Genomic DNA, 22,898 nt, shown 5'->3' with positions numbered 1-22,898 from the left:
AATGTTATCTCTTTATCGAGGAAGCAGTTGGTCAGTAAGCCATTCTGGTTATTGGTGTCAATGTATAGGGTACTTGCAAAATAATATAAACTCAACTGTACCAGTTTAAAAAGGAGTAGGATATTTTGAAAACAATTTCTACAATGATAGCCACGACCATAGTGCAGACACTAAACATCAAAGACCTGAAGACGCAAATTCAATCATCCTGGCAGGCTAGTTTACACCTGATAAAGTATAGTATGCTTTCCAGAATTGTGAAAAACAAGCTTGGCTATACCTCTAAAGAGTAAAGGTGAGCTCTCAGAACCAAGCTCACACAGACCAATCCGTTTCATTGATATAGATGAAAAATAAAACACAACATTTTAGATCATATAAATGAATTGCCAGAAGAATTTTTTTTTTAAACCTAACGCAAGGCAGCCTCAGAGGTGGTCTATTGACAATAGGTCAGAACTTCAATCTCCAACATTCTGACTAGGAGTTTTCCACCTAGAGATAAATAACCTTTAATACTGCTTTTTGGGACTTTTCACAAGAGTTTTAGTCCGGTCTTCCACAATCACGCTTAGAAATAACCAGACCCTCCAGGATTTTGCGATTCCGCGATTTGCCGCGAAATCGGCACTTTCTTAAAAATGCCGCGATTTTTACAAAAGTGCCCGCGAAATCGGCACTCTTGTAGAAATCGCGGCATTTTTACAAAAGCCGCTATATCCTGGGGGTTCTGATTGCAATCACTTCTCAAGTGCTGGGTTTCTCAGCCCTCTAATCAGCTGCAGGAGCATATGAATGGAGGGCTGGTCGGAGGTGGGGGCGGAGAGGCAGAGAGGGAAGATTGGCAGGCCTCTCGACTTAATCCTATTTATGGGAGTTTCAGTGGTCTGCAAGTAAACAGGCATCCTTTTATACGCCGTCCGATTTGGGAAGCCAAGGTGTTAATGGCATTCCGTATTGTGATTTGTATGCAAATGCTTCTCATAACTAACGAATGGCAAACAGCCCGGGGGGGTGGGAGGGGGGCTCTTAATCTTGAAACCTGGGGCTCCTGTTTCTAAACTCCTGGCCTGGCAGCCATGTGGCGGCCCTGCTCGGGCCTCCAGGTTCCTCCGGCTCCTCAGCACAAATTAAAAGTTAATGCTTTGAGGCAAAGTGTGGTGTGGGGCATTTAATTACCACCTGAGTTTGTCAATCGTCTTGCAGCATTCATTGCTTTATTACTGCAGCAGAGCTAACTACCTGTTTCGCGGATTGCAACTATGAGACAAAATAAACAAAGATAAGACGCCTTCAAAATTCATCATAGATTATTGTATTTTATAATACCCCTTATTATCAACAACTCGACTACATGGCTCTGTCAACTCGCCCTATGAGCAGGGCCGGGCTGGAAAATAAAATCTCTCTGGTCATTTTTTATTTAAAAAAAAAAAAGCTGAACTATGTAGGCGGCCTCACCCAAAGCGTGGCATGAGTACTGTGCACTGTGCATGACGCCTCGTTGAGGTAGTAAGCGCTATATTTATCCAATTACAATACACTACCATGCACCTATGTTGCTGCTTGCAACTACTGTGATTTTATCAGCCTGGCTGTTGGTGATTTAAAAGTCCGTATACCTTTGGCTTTTGTTCGATTCGGTAGCTGGTTATCTGTATTTGTTATAGACACCTGTTTATTAAGACGCTGCAGCCTCGAGGTTTCAAAAAATCAATTGTGGCCTATCACTAAGGTCATTCAGTGCCCCTTTCTGAGATGGCATCACGGTCAAGGAGCATGTGATGTCATTTTCGCTGTCCCTAACTATGATGAAGAGTGTTTCTATGGAGGAATGCTTACATTAGTATACATACATAGCTTCATGTTGTTAAATAACTAAAAAAACGAAGATATCTGTGTTTGTTGTAGGAAAAATGGCCAAATAAAATGCCGCAAAATTGCCGCTAAATTTCCATATTTGTGCCGCTAAATTTCCCTTTTTTGTGCCGCTAAATTTCCTACTCCATGCCGCTATATCCTGGGGGTCTGAATAACAGCCAGATTATGAACAGATTCTAAAGCACCTTCAGAATAGGCCTAAATAGCCCACGATGCACGACATTTGCCACAGAAAAAAGTACTCAACCAAGGTTGCATCTTGACTCTCTTTTGTTCAATTTCTATAGGCTTAGCAAACTACTTGCAGCATTTTCTGATGTCCCTAAGAATAAGCAACACAAGCATTTTGCTGTTTGTTTGCAGATGCCCCAGACATTTCTGTACATCAAAATCTATAATCATGATCTGGGAACCAAGATGCAAGAGGACACCTTGCAAAAAAAATAATTTAGGTAACCAAAGAGTAGAAAACCACTAAGACTTTTAAATGCCTAGTTTGATAATGTCCAGCCAATTATCCTGAAGCAATGACATGGTTAAGGCCTTAGCAGAGGAACCGCTAAAGGAAATCTACAAGCTGCATAGAGACACAACAGCACAGAACCAAAAAGCCTAGTTTCAAGATTGATATCATCCTGTCAGCATTAAGTTCACTAAAGACGAGTTTTTGGAATACAATACTTGACTTCCTTCAATCAACAGCCATTGCACGTTAGAAAAAGATCTAGGCTATGCATAAACCGAAGAGACACAAATGCACACCTCTTCTAGGCTGGGGAAAACTCATCAGGTAATTGGCGTGCGCATTTATGAATACTGCTCAGAATCCACTTTGTGCTACTATGTAGAATTTTACATTCTGCTCACAAAAGTTCAGTATGGCTGCCAATAAAAAAACTCTGGTGAGAAACATTAAATGAGCAATGATGTAATGCTTGTGTAACGTATCAGAGGAAGCTGTGAGAAAATCCTCCCTTCATGGCTGATTCTGTCACTAGGCACAATGAAGAAAAATCAAGTATTAAGAAATCTAAAATGTTTTTAAAAAAAATGGTTGTCAGTTCTGTTGAACAATGACATGGGCAGATTAGCCATATTTTAGGGGACGACCTTTTGAAATTGGTTTGTGCTTTTTCGTCAACTTGTGCATGTACTGCATTGCTTCCAATGAGTACTCGTGCATGTACGGCATCCACCATGTGGGAGTGAGCAGTGGCGCCATCTGTTTCCAATTATCGCGCCCGCTCTTGTGTACATTTGCCTGTCTCGCGGTCACGTTAATTAGAAACAGATGGGTGTTGCGTTCACTTTTGCGGCCGCGAGTTTCTTTGAAACCGCACTTCAGCTGCTGATAGACATTTCACTGGCTATCCATTAAGATCTGGCCGGAATGCTGTTTACCCAATTCAGATTGTGAAAAATTAGAAACGCCTTTCTCATCCGATTTATTATAATTCTTTCTGATGCCATTTGCAGCAAATTTGAGAGGTAAGGAGAGAGCAAGCACTTTCTTTGCTGGTTAGATGTTCTAACTTATCACAGCTGCAAAGGGCCTTGAAAGAAAAATTTCAGAAAAGCATATGTTTTCATTTCTGCAAACATGTACGTAAGCTACCTTATGTAAAAACATGTATTTACACATTTAAAGCCGGTCAGATGGTTTGGCGAAATAAGCACAGATTTTCTTACTTGCTTGTCGGCAGTCCCAACTGAGCCTTTCATCTTTCGGCGCTCAAAAAAGCTGAGGAACGTAAAACTGCCCAATAACAAACGTGTTCAGTAGAGGGCTTAGAAACCGCAATATAACAGTTTTAAGCGCTAAATAAAAGCAGTTCTTTTAAAACAAACTGTGATCATGTGAAACACCGCCCTTAACCTCTTACATCCTCCCTGAATATTATCTGTGGGCCTAAAAGGTCGTTATTGTTCCTGCTTTATTTCTGACTTGTTTTTCTCCCACCACATGTTGCTTAATTTCTGGGACTTTCATAGTGTCCTTTCCTCCTTCCGTGCCTAGTGTGATGCTGACCTCTGAAGGTCTCAGCGGTGCGTTCTTGTCAAGACCCTCACCCCTTAGAAAGCTCCCTATCACAGGACACCTCTCTCCACAGACCGCGACAATTCAGTTTTCCATGTGCTCTCCAGATGGCACCAGGTTCCACGCCCGTGGCTGTAAACCGTATTTTTTTATAGCTCTTCTTATCCGATAAAGCCTGCTTTTAAGCGCCCTGACGGTGGACCACTAGAGACAAGCAGTGCCAGATTTAAGGAAAGCTACTGTAGGCAGGATCAACAAAAGATAGAGTTTGCAGAGAAGGGGCGGTGCATGGGACCGTCGAACTCTACTGCTATAGCACCTACACAGCTTGTGTACTGCTGTGAGCTAGGTGCCTCACAAACAGAACTGGTGACCAGTGTGTTCTACAGGAACGTCAGCTGCATGAACCCACTGAGCCGTCTGGTATTTTTAATCTGTGTCCTTCAAGAGTCACACAGATTTCTGCAGTATGTGAACCAACCCACTGAGTTGTGTGACTGGGTTTAGAACCAGTGACCAGCAGGCTACACGTGTCACTATATTAACCAAATCCGTCACTGTGCAAAAGTGTGAACCAGTGACCTGCAGATTACACCCTGATACTTAACCGGAGCATTTCCCCTTCACCCATGGGATGCTCCCTGATCCTACCTTCTTAGTGTTTTCTTTGCATTCTTTCCGCTCTGTTTCTCTCTGTTCCCTTTGCTCTGTATTCACTTCTTTCATCTTAACTTTTTCATTTATTTCTGCATTTATCTTTCTCATAGTGCCCTTTCCCCTCCCTCTTCTTTTCTGCCCCCTTTCTTATTTATTTATTCTTCCTCTTGAACTCTTTAAAACTCCTTCCCGTGTTCCTGCCATTACTGGCACTTATAATTTTTTATTTCATTTTCTCATTCTCTGTTCTTTTCTTGTCCTGTTCTTATTTATCTTAGCGTTCTGTCCTTCCTTCTTTCCCCCAATCTTTATTTTCCCTTTTCGAGTTCAATGGTGATGACGGTGCTCTAAGTTGTATAAAAAGAGGAAGGCGGGGTTTATAAAAGAGTAAAGAAGGGGGTAAAAGTGCACTGCTGGCTATGTTACTGACTTTTTGTGTAATAAACTTCTGTGACTATCAAGGCCTCGTAGCGCTAGTAAGGGCAGCGTCTTACAGTAGCTCCATAGTACCCTCAAAATCTGCGGTGTTAATTCTCCCCTAATATCCGTCCCTTACTCAAATTATAATTCACCTACAGTGTCCCAATCTCTACCCTCCCGTTATTTATATCTGCCCCCGCTCAAAACAAAACAAAACTATAACAAACATTAGGACAGAAAGGAAAAAGTTGCCAATACAAAACATTTGTTTATATACTTTTTTTAATAAAGTCATTCAATTAGACATAATCTCATCTTAATTATCGATAAGGTAACAAAAAAATGCTTATAACACTTTAATTATAACTTTCCAACATGCTGCACAGTAGCAATGCTGCTCCACACTATAGATTAAACACATTTGCCAATAGCTCTGACTAAACACTTATAAGGTCCCAAAGGCGAGACCTATTGGCTTTGCCAATGCTTGTTGTTATAGCCACTGTGGAAAATTTGCCAAATGTGAGTCAGAAAGCAGGAGTGCCCAAATGTGATAATACTTTAATCTTCTTTGAATGTTTATTCTTTATGAAGTGTCTCAATGTGTTCTTATTACAGATATCCCCAACTTGTTGTGTATAATCACATTTTATTCTTTTGCAGAACTATTGGTGTCCGTCCTCTTGTCAGGGGCAACTACAATGCATATGTATATTCAGAAGCAGAACACAATATTCCTTCACATAAGTCAGTTACATCTGATCAGGATATTATTACCAACATCATAAGTAACAGTAAATAATCATGCAACAATTCTGTTGTTTTCATTATCTCTTTAGCCCCTTCTCTGTAAACTAGGACCTACACTCTGCTTCGAAGGCGGAGGCATGTACAAAGTACAAAATATATCGGGACAAGGATCTTGCAATGCATCTGAGGCTGCTTTAAGTATTACTGCCATCTTACCATGCTCCTTGAGATGGGCTGTTCAATTTTATCACACTAACCACATCTAAAGGTAACAACTCACAAATATTCAGATGAGAGCTGGTCTTTTTTTTTTTTCATAACAAATTTTATTGAGTGGTTAAGCAAAGCGAGATACGTGGCTCCCCACAGTCAGGAGATCACCACCAAGCATCATGACACATTTTATCATTAGTGCAAAGTCTATTCAATAAAAAGACGAATAACATGAACCCCCCCCCTCCTCCACCCACCGACCCCAACCACCCAACTACCCTGCTACCCACCCCTTAGCCCTCCCTAACCCCATGCACGTGAGTATACAAGACAATCAGTATTTGGTCGTGGTGTGTTAGGTATGACGCACTTCCTAGGCCTGTACAGCATCTTCTACCTGTATTTCCTCCTCTTGTTCCACTGGGGGGGTCCAGTAGCAACCCCCTATATTTCGCCCACCACTTCCAGATCTTAAAATGCTTGCGGGGGCATCCTCTCGCTTTATATATCGGGCGCTCCAATCCCATAAAGTAGTCTAGTCCAGCCTTCCATGCACACGGGGGGGTGCTCGCTCTCCCTTCCACGCTCGGGCCAGGTCTCTTTTGGCAACAACAATAGGTGACGTTTATATATATTTCCACCTACACCCTCCAAGACATGGAGCAACCCTAATCGAGGGGTGCGGGGAAGATCCCATCCCAAAACCTCTGACAAGCAACTCCAAACACCCCTCCAGAATCTGACCAACCCAGCACATGACCACACAGTATGCAGCAGCGTACCTGTTGCAGCCCCACAGCGCAGACACTCCCGAGACCCAATTAGTCCCGCCTTCCACAGTCGCTCTCGGGTATAGTATGCCCTGTGTAAGTACTTGAATTGAATTAGCCTCAATCAATCAATCAATCAGTTCATTTGTAGAGCGCACTACTCACCCGTAGGGTCTCAAGGCGCTGGGAGGGGGGGGGGTGCCGCTACTGCTCGAACAGCCAGGTCTTGAGCTTCTTCCTGAAGGAGAGGTGGTCTTGGGTCAGGCGCAGATTGGTCGGAAGTGAGTTCCAGGTCTTGGCGGCCAGGTAGGAGAAGGATCTTCCTCCTGTTGTCGCTCTTCGGATGCGGGGGACGGCGGCGAGGGCGTGGTTGGTTGATCTGAGGAGGCGCTTGGGGGTGTAGAAGGTGATCCGGTTGTTGAGGTAGCTCGGGCCTTGGTCGTGTAGGGCTTTGTGCGCGTGGGTGAGGAGCCGGAAGGTGATTCTCTTGTTGACCGGGAGCCAGTGCAGATCTCTCAGGTGTCCGGAGATGTGGCTGCGTCGGGGGATGTCGAGGATGAGTCTCGCCGAGGCGTTCTGGATCCGCTGGAGTCTCTTCTGGAGTTTGGCAGTGGTTCCGGCGTAGAGGGCGTTGCCGTAGTCCAGTCGGCTGGTGACGAGGGCTTGGGTGACCGTCTTCCTCGTCTCGGTGGGGATCCACCGGAAGATCTTACGTAGCATGCGCAGGATGTTGAAGCATGACGAGGAGACGGCGTTGACTTGTCTGGTCATGGAGAGGGAGGAGTCCAGGATGAAGCCCAGGTTGCGTGCGTGGTCCGTCGGTTTGGGTGCGGTGCCCAGGGCGGGGGGCCACCAGGAGTCGTCCCAGGCGGAGGGCGTGGAGCCCAGGATGAGGACCTCCGTCTTGTCTGAGTTCAGTTTCAGGCGGCTGGTCGTCATCCATTCGGCTACGTCTCTCATCCCTTCGTGCAGGTTGGCTCTGGCGGTGGCGGGGTCGTTGGTCAGGGAGAGGATCAGCTGGGTGTCGTCAGCGTAGGAGATGATGTTGAGGTTGTGTTGGCGTGCGATGGTCGCGAGGGGGCTCATGTAGACGTTGAAGAGGGTGGGGCTCAGTGAGGATCCTTGAGGGACGCCGCAGATGACTTTGGTGGCCTCTGACTTGTACGGTGGTAGGCGGACTCTTTGTGTTCTTCCGTCGAGGAAGGAGGTGATCCATTCCAGTGCCTTCTCCTGGATTCCGATGTTGCTGAGGCGCTGTACTAGGGTGCGGTGGCAGACAGTGTCGAAAGCCGCGGAGAGGTCTAGGAGGATGAGGGCCGCTGTTTCTCCGTTGTCCATCAGAGTTCGAAGGTCGTCGGTGGCGGCGATGAGGGCGGTCTCGGTGCTGTGGTTCGCTCGGAAGCCGGACTGTGAGGGGTCGAGGGATCCATTCGTCTCGAGGAAGGCGGCCAGCTGTTTGTTGACGGTCTTCTCGATGACTTTGGCCGGGAACGGGAGGAGCGAGATGGGACGGTAGTTCTTGAGGTCGGTGGGGTCTGCTGTAGGTTTCTTGAGGAGAGCGCTGAGTTCGGCGTGTTTCCAGCTCTCAGGGAAGGTGGCGGAGTCGAAGGAGGTGTTGATGATGTCCCGCAGGTGGGGTGCGAGGACCGCGTCGGCTTTGTTGAAGACGTGGTGAGGGCAGGGGTCAGTCGGAGATCCGGAATGGATGGAGTTCATGGTGCGGATGGTGTCTTCGGTGCTGATCGGGGTCCAGGTGCGGAGGGTGGTGGTGGGTGGCGTCGTTGCGGTTGTGGCTTGCGTTGGTTGGTTGTTGAAGCTGTTGTGTATGTCCGTGATCTTGTTGTGGAAGTAGGACGCGAGGGAGTTGCAGAGGTCTTGCGATGGGGTGATGTCGTTGTTTCCGGCGTTGGGGTTGGAGAGCTCTTTCACGATGTTGAAGAGTTCCTTGCAGTTGTGTGCGTTGTTGTCCAGCCGGTCCTTGTATGCATTTTTCTTGGTGGCGCGGATCAGTTGGTGGTGTTTCCGGGTGGCGAGCTTGAGGGTGGTCATGTTGTCCGTCGTTGGTTCCCTTCTCCAGGCTTTCTCGAGGGCTCGACAGTTCTTCTTGGAGCTCTTGAGTTCGTCGGTGAACCATGGTGTTTTTCTGCTGCCGGATCTGCTGGGTGGGGTTCTCAGAGGGGCGAGTTCGTCCGCGCAGTCGTTGATCCATTTCGTGAGGTTGTCGGCGGCCTGGCTGGGGTTCGCTGAGTTGGCGGGAGGGTGCTGGCTCAGGGAGGCGGCGAGCTGGTCGGCTGTGATCTTGTTCCAGCTTCTTCGAGCAACCTGTTGCTGGAGGTGGTGGATCGTCGTTCTTCTGAAGGTGAAGTGGACGCAGCTGTGGTCCGTCCAGTGGAGTCCTGTTGCGTGGCTGACGGTGACGTCTTTGCTGGATGAGAAGACGGCGTCGAGTGTGTGTCCGGCGAGGTGGGTGGGGGTGGTCACCAGCTGCTTGAGTCCGAGGTTGTCGAGGTTGTCGAGCAGGGTGATGGTGTTGCGGTCGTTGTTGTTCTCCAGGTGGAAGTTGAGGTCCCCCAGGAGGATGTAGTCGGCGGAGGGGAGAGCGTGCGGGCTGATGAAGTCGGCGATGTCCTCGCTGAATCGTGTGCGTGGTCCCGGGGGTCGGTAGATCAGGGTGCCTCTGAGGGTGGTCTTCGGGTTGGTGTGGATCTGGAAGTGCAGGTGTTCAGCGGTGGTGAGGGTGTCATCGGTGTTGGTAGTGATGCGGATGGTGTCTCTGTTGATGATGGCGATGCCTCCTCCGGTCTGGTTGTCGCGGTCCCTCCGGACGATCTTGTAGCCCTCTGGGATGGCGATGGCGATGTCTGGGGCTGAGGAAGCGTTCATCCAGGTCTCGGTGAGGAAGGCAACGTCAGGGGCGGTGGTGTCGAGGAGGTTCCAGAGTTCTACGGCGTGTCTGTGGACGGAGCGGGTGTTGAGCAGGATACACTTGAGGTGGGTGCTGCTGGAGTTCGGCTTGGCGGGTGCAGGGAAGGTCCGGATGCAGGTGAACTTGCAGGCGTGGCAGCTGAAGGGTCCGTGGGTGTGCTTCGGGGCGGCTCGGTGACATCCTGGGATGTGGCCGGTGTTGAGTGCGATGAGGTCGGCGGCGCTGTAGGTTCGTCGGGTCGGCTTCCGTCGGTGGGGGCCAGGGGTCCTGGCGCTGGTCGCGATCCGGTCGCGGACGGGCGCAGACGGGCTTACCTTTGGCGCGCCTTCGGCGCACAATCGGCGCGCCCGCTGCGCGTCAACGCTGCGCGTTCGCACGGTCGCCATATATGGCGAAGTGCGCGGGTGGGCGGAGCAGCTGGGAGGCGGGAGCGGGGAGGGAACAGAAGGAAGAAATGGGCGGGGTCAGCGGTGGTGGCGGGAAGCGGGGAGCGGGGAGGGACGACGGAGGGCGGAAAACCAGTCAAACAGCGGGAAATACAAATACAGCGGGGGAAGCCCCAGTAAGGACAGATACAGCGTGAGATAAACAATTAGGGCAAATCCAGGGGGAGAAAAGCAGTTAGGAGAAATACAGCGTGGGAAAACACAATGGGGTCAAATACAGCGTGAGGAGACCAATTAAGACAGGGGGAGAAAAGCAGTTAGGAATAATACAGTTAGGAAAAAATACAGCGTGGGAAAAAACGATGAGGAAAAAACAGCGTGAGTAGACCAATTCAGACAATGACAACACCAGGGGCACAGGCGGCAGTCGGGCAGCAAGGCAGAGCGGAGGGGGAAGCGCACGCAGCAGCTGGTGGCCGTGCGGCGCGGGAGCGTCCTAGGACTAGGACACACTCACCTGCGTCGCACGGTCGCCATATATGGCCAAGTGCGCGGGTGGGCGGAGCAGCTGGGAGGCGGGAGCGGGGAGGGAACAGAAGGAAGAAATGGGCGGGGTCAGCGGTGGTGGCGGGAAGCGGGGAGCGGGGAGGGACGACGGAGGGCGGAAAACCAGTCAAACAGCGGGAAATACAAATACAGCGGGGGAAGCCCCAGTAAGGACAGATACAGCGTGAGATAAACAATTAGGGCAAATCCAGGGGGAGAAAAGCAGTTAGGAGAAATACAGCGTGGGAAAACACAATGGGGTCAAATACAGCGTGAGGAGACCAATTAAGACAGGGGGAGAAAAGCAGTTAGGAATAATACAGTTAGGAAAAAATACAGCGTGGGAAAAAACGATGAGGAAAAAACAGCGTGAGTAGACCAATTCAGACAATGACAACACCAGGGGCACAGGCGGCAGTCGGGCAGCAAGGCAGAGCGGAGGGGGAAGCGCACGCAGCAGCTGGTGGCCGTGCGGCGCGGGAGCGTCCTAGGACTAGGACACACTCACCTGCGTCGCACGGTCGCCATATATGGCCAAGTGCGCGGGTGGGCGGAGCAGCTGGGAGGCGGGAGCGGGGAGGGAACAGAAGGAAGAAATGGGCGGGGTCAGCGGTGGTGGCGGGAAGCGGGGAGCGGGGAGGGACGACGGAGGGCGGAAAACCAGTCAAACAGCGGGAAATACAAATACAGCGGGGGAAGCCCCAGTAAGGACAGATACAGCGTGAGATAAACAATTAGGGCAAATCCAGGGGGAGAAAAGCAGTTAGGAGAAATACAGCGTGGGAAAACACAATGGGGTCAAATACAGCGTGAGGAGACCAATTAAGACAGGGGGAGAAAAGCAGTTAGGAATAATACAGTTAGGAAAAAATACAGCGTGGGAAAAAACGATGAGGAAAAAACAGCGTGAGTAGACCAATTCAGACAATGACAACACCAGGGGCACAGGCGGCAGTCGGGCAGCAAGGCAGAGCGGAGGGGGAAGCGCACGCAGCAGCTGGTGGCCGTGCGGCGCGGGAGCGTCCTAGGACTAGGACACTGCCTAAGTCGTATGGCAATGGCAGCCCCTCGCGGGGACTCCAGGGCCTCCCTCCAATCATCCTCATCCAGGGGACCAACATCTTCCTCCCATGCCTCCTTAAGTGGAAGTAGTGTGGTTGAGCAATGAGAAACCAGTTTGATAAATTCGGAACACCTTCTTATCTCCAAGGTCTCCCATGAATACCTTCGCTTCAACTGGGCTGAATTCTGGGAGTGACTCCAAATTAGTGAGGCTAGGTGCTAATGCATGGCGAAACTGAAGATATCGAAAGAATTGGGTCTTGGGCATGTGGAACTCGGTGCTGAGCTCCTGGAACGATTTGAGGGTGACCCCGGTCAAAACATGACCCAACGACGAGATCCCAATCGCGTCCCAGCCATCAAATCCCGCCAACGTGGCCAGCGCGGGTAGTCGCCCGTTTTTCCACAACGGAGTCTCCGCCGTTAACCTACCCCACCAGCCCATGCGACGCAGTGCCTGTCTCCACACAGCAAAGACAACTCGCGTGGCACACGGCAATGTCCGCCGCAGCCTAGCCGAGTACAGGACCGTATGGAGGGTGTTATCCCCCATCAGCAATCGCTCCAAGGCATATGCTGGGTCTCCCCTGTCTCCATACCACCATTCATTGAGTACCAGTAACTGGGAGGCCTGATAATATGATAATAGGTCCGACGTGGCCAAACCACCACAGTACGTGGACAGGAAGCATGTCCTCAGCGCCACCCTGGCAGCACCTCAAGCCCACAGGAAACAGCCTAAAATGGAGTTGACCTGCCGAAACCACTGGGGGTTAATTGGATGTGGGTAGCTTTGCAGCTGGTATAAGAGTCGTGGGAGCGCAACCATTTTGAAGATCGCGGACCTACCGAAAATAGTTAGGGGCATCCGGGACCACGTTTTCACGTCTGTCTGGACCCTCTCCGATACTGGCACTATGTTACGTTCCCAAGCAATATCCACAGACTCTGAGAAGAATACCCCCAGGTACTTCAAGCCACCGGCCGCCACCTGCAACGCTGATGCCCAGGGACCCGCTGCGGCCCCGCCACCCAACACCCACAGAGTGGACTTGCGTGAGTTTAGACAAAGGCCTGACACTTCCCCAAAAACACGCATAATTTCCAAGACTCGGGCCCCGATCTGTGTAGATCAGTGAGAAAGAAGAGGACGTCATCTGCATATAATGCAATTCTATCAGTGAGGTTCCCACTCCACTCAAAGCCCCGCATCTGTGCGTCAATGCGCACCCAAGAGGCCAGAGGCTCCATGGCTAGTGCAAATAAGTATGGGGAGAGTGGACACCCCTGTCGGGTCCCCCGGCCAATCGGAAACTCTTCCGAGACCGCCCCAAGACACGCACCGAAGCGGTGATATCTGTATATAGTAATTTGATGTAGGAAATAAACACGGGGCCCAGATTGAGACGGGGCAGGAGCGCAAATAGGTACGTCCAACTAACTGAGTCAAAAGCTCTATCAATGTCCGCTAGCAGCAGAGCCGCCCGTTCCCCCGTGGCTCCCATGGTGTCAACCGCCACCTGCGCCCGTCGGATGTTGTGCCGCGTCGCCCTATGGGGCATGAAGCCGGCCTGGTCGGGGTGGACGAGATCCGTCACATATGGGAGTAGCCGGTTCGCCAACGCCTTAGCCAGTATTTTAGCCTCTATGTTGAGGAGAGATATCGGACGATAAGAGTCATGTCTGTCCCGAGGTCTGCCCGGTTTCTGAAAGACTACAACTTCGGCATGGCGCCAGTCAGGCGGCAGCCTACCCCGTGTTTGCGCTGCTTCTAATGCATTACGGTAATGGGACCCCAAGTGGAGCTGGAATTTCCTATAAAATTCACTCGGGAAGCCACTTGGCCCAGGTGCCTTCCCGGTGTTGAGCTGTCCCAGTGCGTCTCCTAGCTCCTCCGCTGTAAGGGGAAGGTCCAGTGCGTCTTGGTCTCATCCGAGACCGCCCTCGGCGGTAAGTCATCGATAAATTTACCGACTTCATCCGCCGATAGTCTATCCTGCGGAGCATATTGCGCCTTGAAGTAATAGACTAAACTCGCTGCCAGCTCCCCCGGGTCAGTAATCGCCACTCCGTCCTCAGCAGTGAGGCCCGGTAGCGTAAGCAGCTGGAAAGTACGCTGACACAGCCTATGAAGCATGGTACAGGACTTATCTCCCCACTGATATACTCTACTCCGCGTGGCCAGCCACGCTTGTCTAGCCTCATCGAGCAACACAGATGCATAGGACTGCTGCGCCTGCAGGAGCAACCTCACCGCTATCTCATCTCCCCCTCCCCGGCACCTCAGTTCCAAGGTTTCCACTAGCGTGGCTGCCTCAGCGATAGCCTCCCGGCGTCGTCGATTGGCCGCCGCACACCACGCGATGTCTACACCCCGTAAGGTGGGCTTCATTGCCTCCCAAACTATGACTGCGTCTATGTCTTCCACTAGGTTTTCCTGCCAGTAATGGGCAATCGCACCCCGTAGATGCTAGACGTAGTCAGGCTGCTGAAGGTGCCACGAGGACATCCTCCACCGGAATGGTTGTCGTTTCTTAAGTAGGTCGACCCTGACCACCACTGGGGAGTGGTCGGACAGCCCTCTCGGCAAAATCCCGGCCTCCCGCACCCTGTTCAGGTATACACTGGGCATAAACACATAGTCCAATCTCGAGAAGGAGCCATGCACCGCCGAAACATACGTGTACTCTCGTACCTTGGGATGCATATGTCGCCACACATCCACCCAACCCATCCCCTCCACCATCGCATTCAACCGGGTAGGGGGGGGGCAGCCACTAGCGTCCCCCGCAGTCGCTGACGGTCCATACACACATCCATTACTTCGTTCCAATCGCCCCCCAACACTGCCATGGACTCCGGGATGTCCTCCCATACCGCAAACAGCCTCTCAGACAAAGACCACTGCAGGGGAGGAGGGGCGTAGACACTACCAAAGACCACTGGTTCAGTACCCACCATACCTTTGACAAAAATGTAGCGACCATGGGGATCTGCCCATTGTCTCTCGTGGACGTAGGCCAACCTGCGATGCACCAAGATAGCAACCCCTCTGGACCCCCTAGCAAACCCGGCATGAAAGACTTGTTGGTAGCCAAACCTCTGTAAACTGAGCACTTTTGTTCCCAGCATGTGCGTTTCTTGCAATAACAACACATCTGCAGCTTCCCTCTTCCCCCATCGCAATATCGCCCCTCGTTTGATCTTATCGAGCATCCTCCTGACATTCCAGGTTACCACTCGCATGGACTCACTGGGGAGCCCTGGAGGCGCTTCAACCATAGTCAAGTGGGACGAACCATGTAGGCCCCCTGCGCCACACCCACGCACTTAGCCCCGACATCAATATATCAGAAAAACTCACGTGCAGTCCACCCCTATGCCCTGTAACAACAACCTCCCCCCTCGTCGTTCCCAACCAAGTCCCCCCAACCCCACCCCTCCGTCCCCCCTTGCCCCCCACCCCTATACCTCATAGAACTCTGAAGTATCTGTCGCGGCATGGGCATCCTTGGGCCCAAAACAGAGCGCCCAAGGCCAACCATACCAATGGATATCAACTACCCCTGCAAACAGTATGAACCCCCCCTCCCTAGACAACTCCCACGAACGTAGGAGACAAGTGGCCCCTATACAGGAGCACCCCGAACCCCTCCCCCCCACCCCACACAATGACAGTCAAACAACAAGCCGCAGCAGTCAATCATCAATACAGTAAAATACAGCGATAGAGCTCCTCTCCGTCGGAGCGCACTGCATCAGCCCCAGGGCACACAGCCCCATAGCTTCTCATCAGCCCTTTCCAGACTGATCGGAGTCGCCAGGCGCAGCCACAGGAGGCCCACTTCCAGAGGCAGATCGTTTCCTGGATCGAGACCTTCTGTTCCTTGAGGCAGTTTGGTCCCCTCGGTCCTGGGACGAGTCTCTCGAGCGTCCCGGGTTTAAACCAGGTTGAGCATGGGGCCTGACGCTCACCGTCTCATCAGTCCATTTGAAAACATCCTGCGGTGTGTCAAAGAAGTGAGTACGGGATTGAAAAACCACCCGAAGGCGGGCCGGATAGAGCAAGGAGTACTGAATTTTTAGGCCTCGAAGTTTCGCCTTGGCGGCAATGAAGGAGTGCCGCTGTTGTTGTACAAGCCTGGTGTAGTCAGGGAAGCTCATGATCTTTTGGTTTTCGAAGAGAAGGGAGTCCTTGGCCCGTGCCTCCCGCAATATAGTGTCCCTGTCGCGAAAGTTCAGGATTCTAGCAATTACCGGTCTGGGCCTCTCTCCCGCCGGCGGTTTCTGTGTCAGGACCCTATGCGCACGTTCAATCACGAAACAGCGGGATAGGGCATCCGGGGGGAGCCAACTCTCCAACCACTGAGATAGAAACTGTTCCATGTGGCCCTTCTCACAACCCTCCGGAAAACCCACAAAGCGAAGGTTGTTTCTGCGCGCGCGCCCTTCGGCATCCTCCACACGGAGCGCCAGGCCCCGTTGAATATTTTCCATCGCCGCCATTTTCCGCTACAGGGTCCCAACGTCGTCCTCCACCACCGTGATCCTAGATTCTGTCTCCGTTATTCGTGCCACCGCGTTGCGCAGGTCTTGGCGCAGTAGGGTCACGTCCGCTCCAACCGCCCCAATCTTGGCATCCAGCATGTCCCTGGACTGGGTAATGGCCGCCATGAGCGCTGCGTTGTCTGCCCCGACCCTTGGCCACCAGACGCTCCGGATCCTCCACTCGGCCACGTAAACTTGTCAATGGGTCCCTGCTTGGCAGGTTCACCCCCCCCCCCCATCTGGTCATGGTCTGGCACTCTGCGGGGCTCCTGCCTTCGGAACGGTCGCAGGTCTGCTCGGCTAGAAATCCCACACCTCCAATATCCGCTAAGAAAACAGTGCAGGCTGCCCTCTCCGCCTCCACACCTCTCACAACCCGCTTCGGTCCTCCACTGGGGGGGGCACCTGCAGGGTTCCACTGGGCAATCCTCAGACCTCAGGTACGCTGCTCCCAATAAGCTCCACTGCCCCCGGGTATAAGGGTCCACGATTCAGGCGCCTACCCCAGCGCAGGGACGCCGTGGGTCTGCACGCAGCTCTGGGCCGGGACCGACGAGATCTGTGCCTCACCAATCTAGCTACACCTCCCGGTGCATATGGCACCAATCCTGTCAATCCACTGCCAGATACTCGCCGCAGATAACTGGGGGTCCCCCACACCTCTATACGCCACCCCAGGGCGGTCAATCGGGTCGCTCCGTGGGCTCCAGCCCCACTGCCTCCCAGCCAGTCGCTCGGGGCCCCAGATGGACACCGTGTGCACCTCCTCCACTGCCACCAGTCTCTGCCTGCACACCAGGTCGCCGGCACTACCTCTAGGTGGATCAAATATCGGGGGGGCCCCCAGATCAGGAAACCAGGTAGGTCCAGGAACTCCCAAGCCAGGGAGCGCGTATGGTCTCACCCCTTTTAGTCCCGCTGCTGCACAGTCTCAGCCTCCGTCGCGCTTTACCTTCGGCGACTGGGGGGTCACCCAAACTCGAGGCCCCGGCTTCCGAATATCGACGTAGGCCGCAGTCCCCTCCTAGCGCTCTCGTGACGCCTGCACACCCTCCTCCACTGTAGGGCCTCGTCGCACCTCCTTCCACCGCTCCGCTGCCGGCCCAGACCCTGAAGCGCGGGCCCCACCGCCGCTACAGCCAGTCGACTCCAGGAGCTTCAGGCCGGGGACCGCCAAAATCGAGGCCCCGGCTGTCCACGATGTGTGTAGGCCCCGGGGCGCCGCCGCCGCTATCGCCTCCACCGAAGATCCAGGAACCCAAATTGTGACACCGGAGGGCACCCTTTGCCTGCCACTACCTCTGCCACCGGTGTGAGGTGGGAAATGGGTCCGGAGGCCAGGATAAATGGACAGATTAATAGCGGGCTGGTGGAAGCTCTAGCAAGCTACGTCCACCATCTTCGCCCTCGTAGCCACGCCCCCGAGCTGGCCTTTTTCTAATTGTCTAAATGACATCTTGAGAGAAACAATTGTCAAAATGCAGTGATGCAATAAAGAACAACACGCACACTTAGGGAATTACTCATTTTAAATTAATTTCAAGGAACAAATCTGTCCCTCTGTTTCTGATTTCTTTGTCCCAGATATCTTTCCTCATTGTGTGCCTCAGATCCAGAGGTGGCCTAGCAAACGAAGGACTTAAAAGAAAGGAGTCACTTTCTCAGTGCACCTACTGATTTTCAGATCCAATTAAAGGTTTCTGTTACTCCAATAACGTCTCCAAAATTAATTCATGTTCACAAATATATATGTGGCACCTTGAAGTGAAAAGCTCAGTTGCAAGCCTTCTTAAGGTACAGAGATGCATTAGGTTATATATTTGACTTCGCTCGACTATAGAATGCGGTGGAGAAACAGCAGTTTAGAAATAATTGTCATTTCATAACTTTCTCTACCGCGTGGTCCCAGAGTTTCTGCCAGTACTGTAAACTGTTTTGGACGATCCTGGAATCTGGTAAAGTGACCTCCGTCTGCTGTATCTTTCACACTTGGCAAATCATGTAGTAAGATGTCAACTAACCTGGTATTTTACAAGTAATCTATCATTTCTGGGTATTATTTAGACTTTTCATAACCGCATATAACTGTTTATGCTTCTACTTCAATCAGTATGAGGTTTCTGTAGTACCTTGTACTTTTTACTTTATGTTAAATTCTGCCCAATGGTCAAGATTCCTTCTGCTTGATCTGTTGCTTAAATGGTTATATAGTTATTCTGCATGTATTCCTGATTTGTCTTCGTGTACTGATGTGTTCTATAACAGTTTTGAAATGTCTATTGTATGGCCACATGAAATAATGTATTCAGCACTTACTCTCATCTCCCCACACTGTACTGTATTCTGAACATTTGAGTCACTGCTGTGGTCATTACCTTTGTGGACGAAGGATGGTTTACTGTAACTATGCAAGATTCCTTAATGCCCAAGCCACTGTCATTTATAATTTTTCAACTGAATTCTTGTTAAAATGCAAAATATTTACTGGATTTCCTCATTTCCCTGTTCTGGACTTTCTGATACAATGAGAGAGGACTTTTTTTACTTGAATTTCTTACCGTGTTCAGAACATGCATGCGGTTTCACACTAGTGTGAGTTCTCTTGAGTATTATTAATGATATCTCGGTAATGAATATTTTGCTGCATTCAAAGTGTTTACACAATTTCAGTCTATGGTGACTGTCATGCTGACCGTACGTAGTTAAAGACTTTTGCACTTAGGGCCTGAGTATGAGCTGGTTGTAATTGTCTGACCCATGTGTTAACCCCTGTTTAAATTTCTTAAGCCGTCAGTTGCACACTCATTAATTCTGAAGTTTTCAAAGTTTTTTCAATATCTTAATTTTGTGCGACTCCCTCGCGTAGTGTTTTGTCTAAGAACACTGTTCAGAAATGAATATATAGATGGGGGTAGAAATTCTGCTCCCAGTTTCAAGGTGTGCACATTTTACTGTGGACCTTATGGTCCTAATACATCATCAAAGTTCGTTCACAAATCCATCCAAAACGTTTTTCAAGCGTAATTATATACTCTTTATTGATGAAAGTTATGTTCTCATCATTTCATTTCAATTTTATTCAAAATATCAACAACTTCCTTGTGCTATAGGATTTTACATCAAACCCAATGCATTTCGGGTACACCTGGACCCTTCATCAGGGGTCTCTATGGAGAGAACCAAAGAAAACAGTATGAGCCCAAAGCTATGTTACATCAGGTACACGAAGCAATACAAAACGAAAACAGCCTTCATGACTCTAATAATTAAATACATTCTCATAACTTGTGCCTGCTCTCTCTTATTTATTCGCTACCATAACTACAGTCAAAATAACATCAATATCGCTATAAGTTTATGCAATCCGAACGACCAGCGTTCTGTGTCCGTTACTCACGAGAATTGAAACGTATGGCGACCCGCCTCTGCTCCTGTCCAATTGCATCCAGGTAAACAAAACGTACAACACTCTTGATTGCGAGATTGAATCTTATAGGCCAACTCCGAACAAGATGAATCTGGAAGATATCGCTCAGATTACAACAAATAAGGCTGAGACCTTAGCATATACTTCACAAGAGGCAGAACAAATCTATGGATTGATCAAAGAAACAAGAGTCTTGAGCCCACAATTAAACACAGCTAACCAATTATTGAAACAACTTGAGTATATGAGCAAACGAGAGATCAGTAAACGATTACATGCCACAACTTTGATTCATTATCATCGCAATAAAAGAATACCCAGAGGCCTAAGGATTGCGCTAAAACCGATGTTATGCAGGAACAACAAAGCCTTTCTCAATAAATGGTACCAAATACTTAACAAATGTAGCTTGGATCTGATTCTGCTGATAGTGGAGGAACTCTCCAAGGAATTGAAAGAAGTGGAGGAAGAACTAGAAAGTATCAAAAAAGAACTCGATAAACATGAGAATTTAGCATCTTTACTTGACGATATCAACACAAAGTTGGAGAAATACTCCAAAGAAATTGAAGACAGGAAAATCAAGAAATACAAAAGAGACACTGTAGACTACAAGTTGGAAGAAGTCTATAGTTGGGCGGAAGTCTACACCCAAAGGAAATGGCAAAAACCACCCACGAATATCAGCTCATCTCAGGAAAGTGTGGTATCAGATTCGGATACCACTCAAAACAGAGGATCAATCACCAAGAATTTATCGACAGGACAAAAATCTTCAACCGACAAGGCTTTTTTAGAGGTCAGTCCAGCGGCCAACAACGCTCCTACAACATCAGGAACAGCGGAACCCTCAAAACAAGGAGGGGAAAAAGAAAAAGAAAAAGCGAAGGAGTCAGCAGCAGACCGAGAGTTGAGATCTCAGAAAAAGAAAATGAACTTGTAATCAATATTTCTGACAGCACATTGACCAAAGCTCAAATGAATCTACTGAATAAAGGCCTCACATTTGTCCCGGTGTATAAATCGAACCCTGAAGAGACAGAAATTGCTTTATTCAAATTTTTCCGCACATTGAGGCTAAAAAATGTTTTCAATACTCTTCCACCTACAGATCAAGGAGAAAAAACCATCGTAAAAGAATTTAGAATTAAGAGTACGTTCTGTGCCCCAATATCGCACAAAACAATTGATGCCTATGAGAGAGTGATTACCTCAGAAATCAAGATGCTCAATTACAAAAGTGGAACCAAAAGTAATTTTTCAAAGAAAGAGTGGAATACATTAAAATCTTTGAAAGATATGACTGAAATAACCATCCAGAAAGCTGATAAAGGGGGAGCCCTGGTTGTAATGAATTCCAGCTTTTACAAAGAAAGTGTCAACCAACATCTACAAGATATCAACATTTATCATAAACTTGAAAATGACCCCACGGAAATCTTTGCTGCCACATTGAAAGAGATATTAGACAAAGCTCTTGAAATGAAATGGATCACTAACAAGACTTATCAATTTCTGAACATCAAATATCCCAGGAGGCCACAATTTTACATGCTACCCAAGGTGCACAAGCACCTCACAAGACCGCCATTCAGACCAATTGTATCAGCCTGCGGATCTCTTTCGGAACCCATCGGACAATATTTAGACTGGTTTTTACAACCATTAGTCCAAAAATGGTGTACCCACATAAAAGACACGACGGCGTTTTTAACCATTCTACAGGAAGTAAACATCCCAGAGGATGAAGAAGTTTGGCTTAGTTCTATCGATGTAACTGCCTTGTATACTTCGATCCCTCACAACGAAGGGCTTGAAGCAATGGAGTGGTGTTTACTCAACAACGAGATTGAAGGTCCAGAAAAAATCTTTTTGCTGGAAATTTTGCATTTTGCACTTTTTTTCACAGTTACCTGGAATGGAATGAAGAGTATTTTGCACAATGTAGCGGAACCAGCATGGGTTTTGCTGGTGCACCGTCGTACGCGAATATCTTCATGTCAAAATTCGAAAGTGACCACATACTCAATAACCGAGATTGGACTGATGGTATACAAACGCTACATAGATGACATCTTTATCATGTGGCGAGGGAAGACAAATTAACAGCCAATATAGAGAGATTGAACATGACCCATGAAAGGATCAAATTTACTTACAATATTGATCAGCAAGAACTTTCATTCCTGGATGTCAGAGTATCCATAAAACAGGGGCAAATATGCACTAATGTACATATCAAAGAAACAGATCGCAATAGTGGATTGCATTACTCCAGTTTTCACCATCAAGCTTTAAAACACCATTTACCGTTATCGCAGTTCATTCGCTACAAAAGAATCACTTCTGAAGCCTTGGACGTTTCTGAAACTATTGACAGACAGATCAAAAAGTATGAAAGAAGAGGGTACCCTAATCAACTTCTACAAGAGTCTAAAAAAAAAGTCATGTCAATGACAAGAGAGTCTTTACTCACCAAAAAAGATAAAACTGATGAAAAACGTACAGTGTGTGTCTTAAAATATTCAATGCAGTCAACTCAAATCAGTAACATCATGAAGAAGCACTGGTCTATAATCACTCAGGAACCTGATCTTCAACCTTTATTTGCAGATAAAATTACCTTTGCATACAACAGATCCAAAAATCTCAAAGAATTGTTGAAGAGAAAAGAACAGAATGTCAACAAAGTAACGCACAAGGGCATGCGAAAATGTGAAAACTGCACACATTGCAACAATGTAATAATTGGATCTACTTTTACACATCCAAAAACTGGCCAACTGATCCCTTTGAAACATTCAAGTACATGCGACACTAAAGGAGTGATCTATGGGATTAAGTGTCCGTGTGGAAAATTATATGTAGGGCAAACAGAGCGCAAGATTAAGGTCAGAATCACTGAACATAAAAGCAACATTCGCCAAAAAAATCTGAAATCTACAGTGGCAGCGCATTGGGTTGAAGCAGGTCACAATATTGCACAGTTGAGATTCACAATATTTGAAGTGGTGATTGCACGGCCTGGCTTAGACACTCACAAAATGAGACTCAGATCTGAATATTTTTGGATCAAAAAGATGGCAAGTCTCCAACCATATGGGCTTAATGACAGATTGGAACTTTCTTGTTTCTTGTAAATATGAGCATGTGTTTTGTATTGTCCCTGCACTGGCCTCGGTGACTAGTGTTACCCGGAGGCAGCCCCAAAATTATTACTATCATGTACAAATTGATATAACATGTTGAATATCGCTGACAGACTCCACTCCAA

At 48.9% G+C, this 22,898-nt stretch overlaps 1 protein-coding gene across 1 annotated transcript in view; it reads right to left on the bottom strand.

Annotated features, from left to right (window-relative positions):
- LOC144772318 (uncharacterized) overlaps window positions 1-22,898 on the bottom strand; it is a 429,171-nt gene that overhangs the window by 348,150 nt on the left and 58,123 nt on the right. The window lies entirely within an intron of this gene.

The sequence above is a fragment of the Lissotriton helveticus genome, chromosome 8 (genome assembly GCF_964261635.1).
Source record: "Lissotriton helveticus chromosome 8, aLisHel1.1, whole genome shotgun sequence".
Classification (NCBI taxonomy): domain Eukaryota; kingdom Metazoa; phylum Chordata; class Amphibia; order Caudata; family Salamandridae; genus Lissotriton; species Lissotriton helveticus.
This window is presented reverse-complemented; position numbering and strand designations above follow the sequence as displayed.